The sequence below is a fragment of the Mizuhopecten yessoensis genome, unplaced genomic scaffold (genome assembly GCF_002113885.1).
Source record: "Mizuhopecten yessoensis strain PY_sf001 unplaced genomic scaffold, ASM211388v2 scaffold9847, whole genome shotgun sequence".
In the NCBI taxonomy this organism is placed as follows: Eukaryota; Metazoa; Mollusca; class Bivalvia; order Pectinida; family Pectinidae; genus Mizuhopecten; species Mizuhopecten yessoensis.
In genome coordinates, this window is record NW_018408252.1 from 2,101,812 (window position 1) to 2,112,622 (window position 10,811).

A 10,811-nucleotide genomic window follows, 5' to 3' on the forward strand; every position below is an offset into this window, starting at 1 on the left:
GACTGACCTATAATCGAAAGAGAGACGTAGAATTAATCATGGCGGTCAATTCAGATTTCAATTGACACCGCTACGTCAACTTGATAATTCTATTTACGAATCAATATCACACACGACATACATGTCTGAATACACGGAGAGATAAGATGGTTCCGACCAAAAGGTCCACTCAGGTAGGAGCTGCCCCTGATCAATACCTATGACGATCTTGCGTGTCCGTACTCTGAATCCCGCACTGTGTTTCAAGTCAAGGAAAAGAACAAATGTAAATTGCAATTCTTTAACAGCTACAAATAGCATATATTGTTTGTCTGTATTCATTTCAAAATAAATATATGTGAATGTAGATGTACATTTTACATGTGCAATGTTTTCTACATTCGGCTGCCCTAAGGAAAACCTCGTTGTGTCGCCACCCCCGTTATACCGCCAAAATTGGCACAGGACAAAAGGTGGCGACATAACGGGGGACTGCTGTATATGGAAAGCGGAGCCTTTTCAAAGATAAAAAAATGTATATGTGTACACGCCCTTTGACCTGCATCAGCAACGGCCTGAAACAATTAAAGACTTCCATGAGTTGCCAAAATAAAAAAGGAAAGACAAAAATTACCCGAACAAACAAAAAACATTTTGTTTGAAACCATTTGATAACAAGACGAATGTCATAACAAAATACAAAGAATATATAATATCTTCAATGATTTGACGTGAAGAGTATGGCAAGGGACGTTACTCTTATAAAAATATTGAGATGATTTCGATCGATATCTGGGTTCATTGAGAGAGAAACACCTTCCTCTCTGGTCTGTAGACTGAACGGTTGTTTAGCGATGTATGTCGAATCTCAGTCGTAGTAGATTTATATGGACATATAAACACGCTTCTATATTTATTTGTGAATCATTTCAACCTAACATCAAAGTTAAATGATTTGCCGGCATGAGTATAACTTTGATAAATTATTTTCTGAAAACAAAGCCTTGCCTTGCGGGACATTTATGAAGAAATTGTAGAGATGAAATGCTAATTAACAAAAGATGTCTGAGTGTAAAATAAAGTAAGGTCCACATTCATGAAACCATGCTCATGCCCAAACTCGGATTCTGTACTCAAGCCCAATTTCTTGTTCCAGATATAAAAACAATACCACATTTTGTCCGAGATTTGGAAGAATTTTCGAGAAACTTCAAGCAGAAAGCTGTACAAATATTTACACTGACAATCAAGCTGATTTGAGCACAGAATGTGCATGATAACGGTTTCGTGAATACGGGCCCTGGATTCGAACCATGGACCCGTATTCATGAAACCGTTCTCATGCTCAAGCATGGATTTTGTGCTCAAGCCAAATTTCTTGTTCCGTTTATGAATTAATACTGAAATCTTATTTTTTCAATGATTTGGATAAAAATTGAAGAGACTTAAAGCCAAATACTGTTTCCTATGTTTACATTTGACATCTTGGTCGTTTCACATGATTTATGTGAGTTACACGAAAATTGCGTTGAGCACAAAAACTATACTCGAGCAGGAGAACGGTTTCAGGAATTCGGGCCCGTTTCAAGTTGTTTCATTGTCGCTCTAACCTACTGAGCTACCCAGTCAACAGAAGCCCGTTAGCTCAATTGCGCTATGTGATTGTCTCGAAAACGAAATGAAGAGGGAATATATACGAACCCGTAATGGAACCAGCAATGGGACAGGAATCTTTAGAGAGCAAAGAAAAGTTGAAATCGGAAGACAAAAACAAACCAATTACAGTCAGATTACAGGCGGATTGGTCAAGTGGTCCAGTGGCGGCCGGGGTTCAATCCCCGAATTCGTCGTACGCATGGATATTCAGAGAAGGTATTTTTCTCCTGCCCCACAACCCCAACAACCCAGGTTGAGTATATACATTGGTCTAGGTGGATGTTGCGGTAATTGTGCTGTAGCATTCAAGTGAGGTGGCACTATAAATGTTGCCAATGGAAGCACGGTCCCACTACAAACAGAATACATCTCTTCTCCAGCATACACGCAGGCGTGCACACATAGGGAGATATTAGCCAGGTGGCATAGGACTAGAGGTTAGCGCCTGATAAGGCAGCTCCTGCAAATTTCTCAAAATTGTACTGATCAATGTATATGCTTATTGTATCAAATGTATATCTATGTACTGTAAATAGCTTTAGAGTGGCTCATGTTAGCTAAATAGGGCGCTATATCAAATGCTGTATATATATATACATTTATATTTTTACCGTCACATGGACATTTAACTAGTAATCGTTATATACATATATATATTCATATTAGCCCCATAGGTCATGTGAGCTTATTTATATCTTCAAAACCCGGTATCATTTTTTTTTTTTTTTTTTATCTTTGTAGTAATTTTGATAAAGTTCTTAAATATTAAGAAATATTATGCAGGCATCATCATTACGTGTCACTGTCTTTACGCGCGTGTCTGTCGTGCAAACTTATTAAGTTTGGGCACAAAATACAACCATTGACAACAGTTAAATATGTTATGCATCAATGTGAAACACAACAACGCATTTTTTAAAAGACATGACAATACTTTTTGAGAAAAAGGGTTCACTATAAAGATTGAAGATGATTTGTTGCACGTACATTTTATGAAAATTGTATTTTTTCGTTGATGCAAATCTGCCAATCAAACGCAAAGTCCATTACCAAACATAAATGTTTTTAGATAAATTTTCACCGTAATAACAATTCATCAATTGCTTTCGCTAATTCTTAAGGGAAATATTAAAACAATAGGAGAAGAAAACATAAAAATGCAGAAACAAATACATAACAGCTTCATGATAGCTGCAAATATTAATGCATAGAGTGGAATAGCTACAGTATAATGATACATCGGTACATAGTCATATACACACCTGTTATTAACGGTTACGAGTAAAAATGTTTTGTCAATAAAGTAATTTCGTTAACCTTAGGTACATAGTAGTCTTAACTAATGGTTGCATTTTGGATTCAAGTAATGACATATTTTAATTTTACATTGACATATTGATACAATCAATTTGTCACGGAGAGCGAAAGTAAACCTCTGTCACTTTCATTTCCGGTCTAATATATCAAAGGTACTTCCGGCCTTATAAAGGATATTTGACTTCCGCTTTTATTCATACAATCCACTATCTTCTCCCTAATCCGAGTTTCCGGTTGAGCTCTGAGATCGAGTGAAGTATGACTGACTGACCACATAGCAATCTTTTATAAGTGAATCTCAATAACATTTCGTGTCAGAAAATGGCGTATATTTTTGTGAGCACGAAACATCGCCTGCCGACACAGCTTGACGCAACGTCTTTTTGTAAAAGTCACGTGATAATTGAATTCCGGAGATGCCTGATCAATGAAAAAATACTCTATCAATGACCCTGAACTGTAAATATTATCACAATCATCAATGGAAAATGAGTTCTGTGAAGATGAAAACATAATGGTCTTTACGGTCTGCTTTACTCGAAATGGCATTTATTTCTGTACTCTCAATGAAGTGTACTGTGTTGTGCGTGAAAAAGAAAACCTTTTTATGTAAGATTCGAAAAATGAAAAATGAAAAAATAAGTCTAAAAGAGGACAAAATTAATAAAAAAAATATATAAATTGATATCCTGAATCAAAACTGGCCCCTGTGATGGACCCTTCATGTCGAATATTTTTATTGAAGTGAAATATTCAGTGAATTGTTCAAGTACAAAATAGCACCAATATCTTTGAAAGGTGGGGTTCTTAATCTGCCCCCGCATGGATTTTATTCAAACTTTGCTATTTTAATGTTCAGGCTAAACCACTTCATAAACCGATATCATTATTTTAAAGTTTGTAAAGAAAAGGCAGAAAGGACCTGAAAATTAGGGGGTACCCCAATATTTGATGTCACAAGTACACGCAATCAGAATTAATTTTTGTAGATGTTTCAAATTATGATTGAGGAGACACTATGCATTCCATTAATATGTATTTTGTATGTTTTAAGTCAGTAATATAAAAATCAACTGACTTACCATGACCACACTCAATTAAAATATCGACCTAAAGAATCACACTTGAACATTCAAAGTCACTATTTTTATAGGTTTTCTTAGATGACTCTTCTTCGTTAGTTGTTAAAAATAGTTTTAGGGTTTTGTTTATATTAGAGATTTTTTAAATTTAAATTGAGAACCGGAAACATAGTCTACTAGACTATCTTATATACCTACCCCACTAACACAGACCGACTGAAAATGGACCTAGAGGACAACCTTGGAGGCAGCCACCTTTTGATGCCATGTTATATATACCCCAGTATTTTTTTTATATATCCTTAGTCATCATCAATATATTGTCATCATCATATCATCATACACCATCATCATCATCATCATATCATCCTACACCATCATCATCATCATCATATAATCATACACCATCATCATCATCATCATACACCATAATCATCATCATATCATCATACACCATCATCATCATCATCTCATCATCATACACCATCATCATCATCATATCACCATACACCATCATCATCATCATCATATCACCATACACCATCATCATCATCATCATATTATCATACAACATCATCATCATCATACACCATCATCATACACCATCATCATCATACCCCATCATCATCATCATACACCATCATCATACACCATCATCATACACCATCATCATACACCATCATCATCATCATCTCATCATCATACACCATCATCATCATCATATCATCATACACCATCATCATCATACACCATCATCATCATACACCATCATCATCATCATCATCATCATCATACACCATCATCATCATCATCATCATACACCATCATCATCATCATCATCATACACCATCATCATCATCATATCATCATACACCATCATCATCATCATCATAATACCCCAGTAAAAAATAAATATATTACTTAGTCATCATCAATATATTGGCATCATCATACACCATCATCATCATCATACACCATCATCATACACCATCATCATACACCATCATCATCATCATACATCATCATCATACACCATCATCATACACCATCATCATACACCATCATCATCATCATACACCATCATCATACACCATCATCATACACCATCATCATCATCATACACCATCATCATACACCATCATCATCATCATACATCATCATCATACACCATCATCATACACCATCATCATCATCATACACCATCATCATCATCTTACACCATCATCATACAGCATCATCATACACCATCATCATCATCTTACACCATCATCATACACCATCATCATACACCATCATCATCATCATACATCATCATCATACACCATCATCATACACCATCATCATACACCATCATCATCAACATATTGCCATCATCATCATACGGCATCTTCTAACGCCATTGTTATCATCATCGTCAACAACAAAATATTGCCACCATCATAATCATCGTTATACACCATCATCTTGCAACATTGTCGTCATGATCATCAACAACAGTATATCAAACCATCAAAAACAACAACAACAACATATCATCATCATCATTATCATCATCATTAAATGAACGGAGGTAATTACTTCTTTTAATGACATACCTCAGTATTTACCCACCACTACAGTAGACATAACATCACCCTTTGCTCACAACACAACTTGGCCTGTCTTGCTTATTTCATTTTTATTTCTGATTGTCTTATGACTACACTCTTTTTTCATCTTCATTAAGTTTTTTTACATTGTTTTATACTATACTACTATTAAATTATTTTCAGTTTAAAACCTGTAAAAGCAGCAGGATATAAAGCAGAACATTTTACTTCCTCGTGTGACTTTGAGGTTCGGATGCATCAGCATTCAACTGGTTTGCGTAGGGCTCAGATTCGTTCTAGACATAAATCACAAACACAATACAATGTCTGGATTCTTTATGATCCACAGATCCTATCAAAGACTATTACTGTACTTGCCCCACTGGTAAGCGAACTGTTGGAATGTGTGCACATACTGCTTGTATATCATACTTTCTGCGCAATGCTTCAAAGCAAACCTCATTAGAACTAGGCCTATCATGTAAATGTGTGTCTTATTTTAAGAAGTCAGTTGTTTGCTGATATGGGCTATCGTAGCCAGTTGGTTGAGAGTCCAACTAGTATTTTTGAAGGTCTTTGGTGTGTGTCCCAGTCTAGCTATTGCGCTGGTCATTTATATATTGCCCCCCATCCCTTTAGCAATGGGACGATGGGTGATTGATACAGACGTGTGGAAATAAACCAAACACTGATCGTTTTCTGCCAAAATGCAATATCAGAACCCCCACTTCTTTAAATCTGTCGCGCATTCACACTATCTGCACTCTGCAATTCGTTTTTCCAAATTAATGGATAGTTCTACAAGTTATGTATATAATGACAGTTAAACATTATGGATGGAAATGTGCATCTGTGACCTAGATTTAGATAAATTCGGTATGGCTTGCTGTCTAACTCAATAATTAGTATTTTTAAATCAAGTGTAGACAGACACTGTCAACAGACATTCAATGATTAATTAGATATTCATTTGTTACGTGAATTCTAGAAAGACTGACAACTCGGGCATAATAATTAAGTATTGTTCATGTTGTATATGGTCGGTAATGGTAGAAGTTGGTGACGGAAATTTGCATTAGCGTGAGAATGCTGGTTTGGTTAGCGGCTATTCCGTCTTTGCGTATTGCAGAGTTATCTTCTCTTTAGAGCAGGTATTGATTGTTAAGTCATTGGTTTGTGTGTGAAAATTTCGTCGTTTTTCTCAAAAATTGATGACGTTCCTCTCACAAACAAATGACGTAACAATCAATACCTGCTCTCAAGAGAAGATAACTCTGCAATACGCAAAGACGGAATGGAGAAGACAGGAAAGGGATAGTATTTAAATGAACTAGCATATCTGTAGTTGGCAAAAGTGTCATATGCATTGAATTATTTACGAGAGTCGCGATATGCACGAACATGTTTTTGTGACCGTGAATATAGCTAGGTGGAATGTTTTCTGAATAAGGGCTGCCATCTTCTTCAGAATGTTTGTAATGGGCATAAATGTTGTAATAAATGAAAATCTAACTCTTGTAAGATTTCGATTCGTGTTGCTGTATTCTGTCCGTTTCCGGATTCCATTGAAAGAAATTGAAGAACTTTCCAACTTGTACGCTGCTTATACATCAAACTGAAAATATTTGACTCAATCGATCATATGTATATAAAGAGTGTGTCCAAACGGAACAAATCTGCCAGGCAAACCAACCTCTCAATCAAGATTCAATTGCAAGGATCTATAAGAACCTAAACAAAAATACAAACCTTTCCTGCAGCGTTTAAAAAACGCGCTGTATTGATAATTCAATGTTTTTAAAAGGTATACATCTTAATCTCTCCGTCAGGTAAAAAAAATAACACTGAACCCTTCGTTGTGACGGGTATATTGATCATAACCAAACACACGTGTCTTACAATGTCAACATCCCAAACAATTGGTCCAAAGCCGTGTACTATAGAACATTAAACACAGTGGAGTATTAATGGTGTGGGTTCGTTTTACATTGTATGTGCTTTGATATTTAAATGACGTGACACTGTGGAAAAAGATGACATAGGAAGCATAACAGTTGAGGTATTTAACAAGGTGGCATATGACCGGTATTTAGCGCCTGACAAAGCTCTTTCTGCGGAATCCTCGAATTGTATTGACTGCGAGAAAAGTATTTCTGAATGTTGTTGAGCGCCAGAGAATAGTTATGTTACTGATGACAACAATAATATAAACTGGTCCACGCTCAAACGTTATACCGCCTTGTTTAATGCCATAGTATTTGGTTATTACGCTAATACATGTACTCCGAAAGAATGTTTGCGATATATTCAGTCTGCTATGTTATGTTTGTGGTTTACGTCCTATTAATTAACAGTTATGGCCATTTAAGGACGTGCCAGATGGTGGTGGTGGAGGAAAACCGGAGTTCCCGTAGACCTGGCGACTGTCCCACGTACGCCTCGAAACCGCGACCCAGTGGTGGAGGGCTAGTGGAAGCAGAATGTCAGATGCCTTCATCACTTGGCCACCGCGGTCCACGCGATGTAATGTACCATCTTGAGAATTTTCGGATCATATATATAGGATCTTACATGAGTTTCCATTTCATATGAGATTTATGAAACGAGTCAAAGAATTATTCAATTAAGCGAGCCTCTGGCGAGCTAAAATAAAAAAATCGTGACGAGTTTCATAAAATTAAATGAAAACGACTGTAAGATCCTTTTTATAACATAATCAGGATTTGTGGCATTTATTCGTGTAAAGCGACACTATTCATGCAACCTTGAAATGTAAAAAGCCGCCATTTTGACTCCAGTGCGTAAGTCTGTAACGTCATGTACTTGTTCTAAGCGTGACGTCACATTTGAAACACACAACCTATCACAGGGCTTATAGGTCATATTACATGGGTTAATACGCAAAAAAACATGACATGGTATATTCACTAGAAACTACATTATGTGATAATTATAGATTATCACGCTGTATTTTCAGGTTTGTCTTGAGAACAGCTTTTTCATCGCGAGCACGTGGATAATATCGAGAGGCCACCGAAGGCGGACTCGAGATTTTATCTATTTGCGAGCGATGAGAAAATTGTTTGAACAACAAACACTGAAAATACTGTATGATAAACTATTTATTATCTATATACTACTACCTTATATATTTCTCCATTTGAAAAACTCAACTAAATCCCATGTTTTCCAAATGACTTCTAAACTCAATGGTCAACGATAGCCCTTGACAAATGTAAACAAATAGAAGATTTGCGCGGAGGAATACAATGAACCTTAAAAGTACTTAGAAGCATTTATTTTTTAAGCAATTCTATCGCCATTGGCTTTACCATTAGCACATTTACACCTGGAATGGTATTGTTATTCTTACAATATTTTTCCGTAACTTAGTATTTATATGTTTATGACGGACTATTTTCTTACGCGGATCACTTTTGTGTGGACACTTTTTCCGGTTTCGGACGCGAGCAGACGTTCTTTTTTAAGGAAATTACGTTCCCAAATGCTGGCGAATGGAAAAATCCGTTCTCAAGTTGTTCTCAAGTCGTTCATAAGTCGTTCTCAACTTCTTCTCATACTGACAACCAATGATAATGACTTTATCATACTACCGGTAGGTGGTATAAAGTAGTATATAGATGATAAATATATATCTCATCCCCCATTATGACGTCATAAAGAACGTCAAAAATCCAAAGCTTTGGCAACGCTGGTGGTATGTTCACAAAATGTGAAAGTACATGCTTTGCTTGACCATATCATAAGAAGAATCTCAAATGAATACAACTGAACTTGCCTAACTCGTCGAAACCCGTATCAGTGTAATATGAAGTCGTTTGAAATATTCTTTTAGCTTCATGCAACGTACATACATCCCTGCAAGCTTCTAGCAACCCTGTACTTAATGACTGTTCAGTATGCACGATGGTGACAGCATTATACTTCCGGTTCATCAAACAGGACAGGACTGTATCCGAGGAGCTGTAAAACAATGCCAAACGTTGTTGGCATGACCATCGGTGTCTGTCTGTGCAATTAAAACCAAAGCATTTCCGGTGTTTCAAGTTCACCGCTCAAGGCTGTTTAGCCACGCCAGTCTGTCTATTTGTGTCCTATTAGCACACAGTGCCTGTCATTTCAAACTTGTACAATGGCCACGACAAGTATTTACGACAACAAACATTGACGGGTATAATTGTTGATAAACAACCTGTCTCAATTCCATGTACGGAAATATTTTTCACAATGTGGCTTTGTTTTTTTAGGGTTTAAGGTCTGCGCCACTCGTGTAGAGAATAGAAATCATGTCGACGTGTGACGCCCTATGAATCATGGGAAGGCTCGATGGCGCAGTGGTTAGCCACTTGTCATTCTTGTTGACAGCCGGGGTTCGATTTCCCAATAGGACGTGAAAAGGTATGGGCTCACTTGTACGACCACGTGGGGTTTAGTCCCGGGTACTCCAGTTCACTTCCATATTAAGACATAATGTGCGCCTTAATATGGGCAACCAAAAGTGATTTAAAGAAAGATTAAAAAATTGTTGTAAAATAAATACATTTCAAAAAATTATATCCATTGTGCATTCTTTTGGTTTTTTATTTTTGCGCCATCTCGAAGTAATAAATGTATATAGACGATCAACACATTAAAGTACTGAAATGTTATAAGCTTGTGACGGAATCATGAAATCTATCCCGGTTACATTATTCACACAACCCGAACTGGGATATGCAATCTGGTTCGATATACATGTATCTTGCTCATATTTCTTACCTGTAGCTGCTTTGCCCATTTACTACAGAAAGGGGTTACGTGTATATAGGAAATCAATATATTCAAAACAATTCCCTTATTACAACTGTTGCATGTACTTTTTGTTCAAATATAGACACCATTGAAAGGAAAACAATATGAAAACACAATTATTGAAGGCCGATGGCCCCACATTAATGTAACGCTGCTGAATATTCCAGTTACCAAAATCATTTTTTTTTTAAAACATATAACAATTACTGTATAACCTGTCTAGGAGTTATCCTTTTGAACCACATTGTACGCTTTCATGATAATGATTTGGAATATTAAACATTTCTGCGGTCCAGATTGTAACGAGTCCCCTTCCTTTGCTTGAAATGTGATCAGGGGAGGTAACTTAGATTAATGGATCAGCAAGCCATTTTAG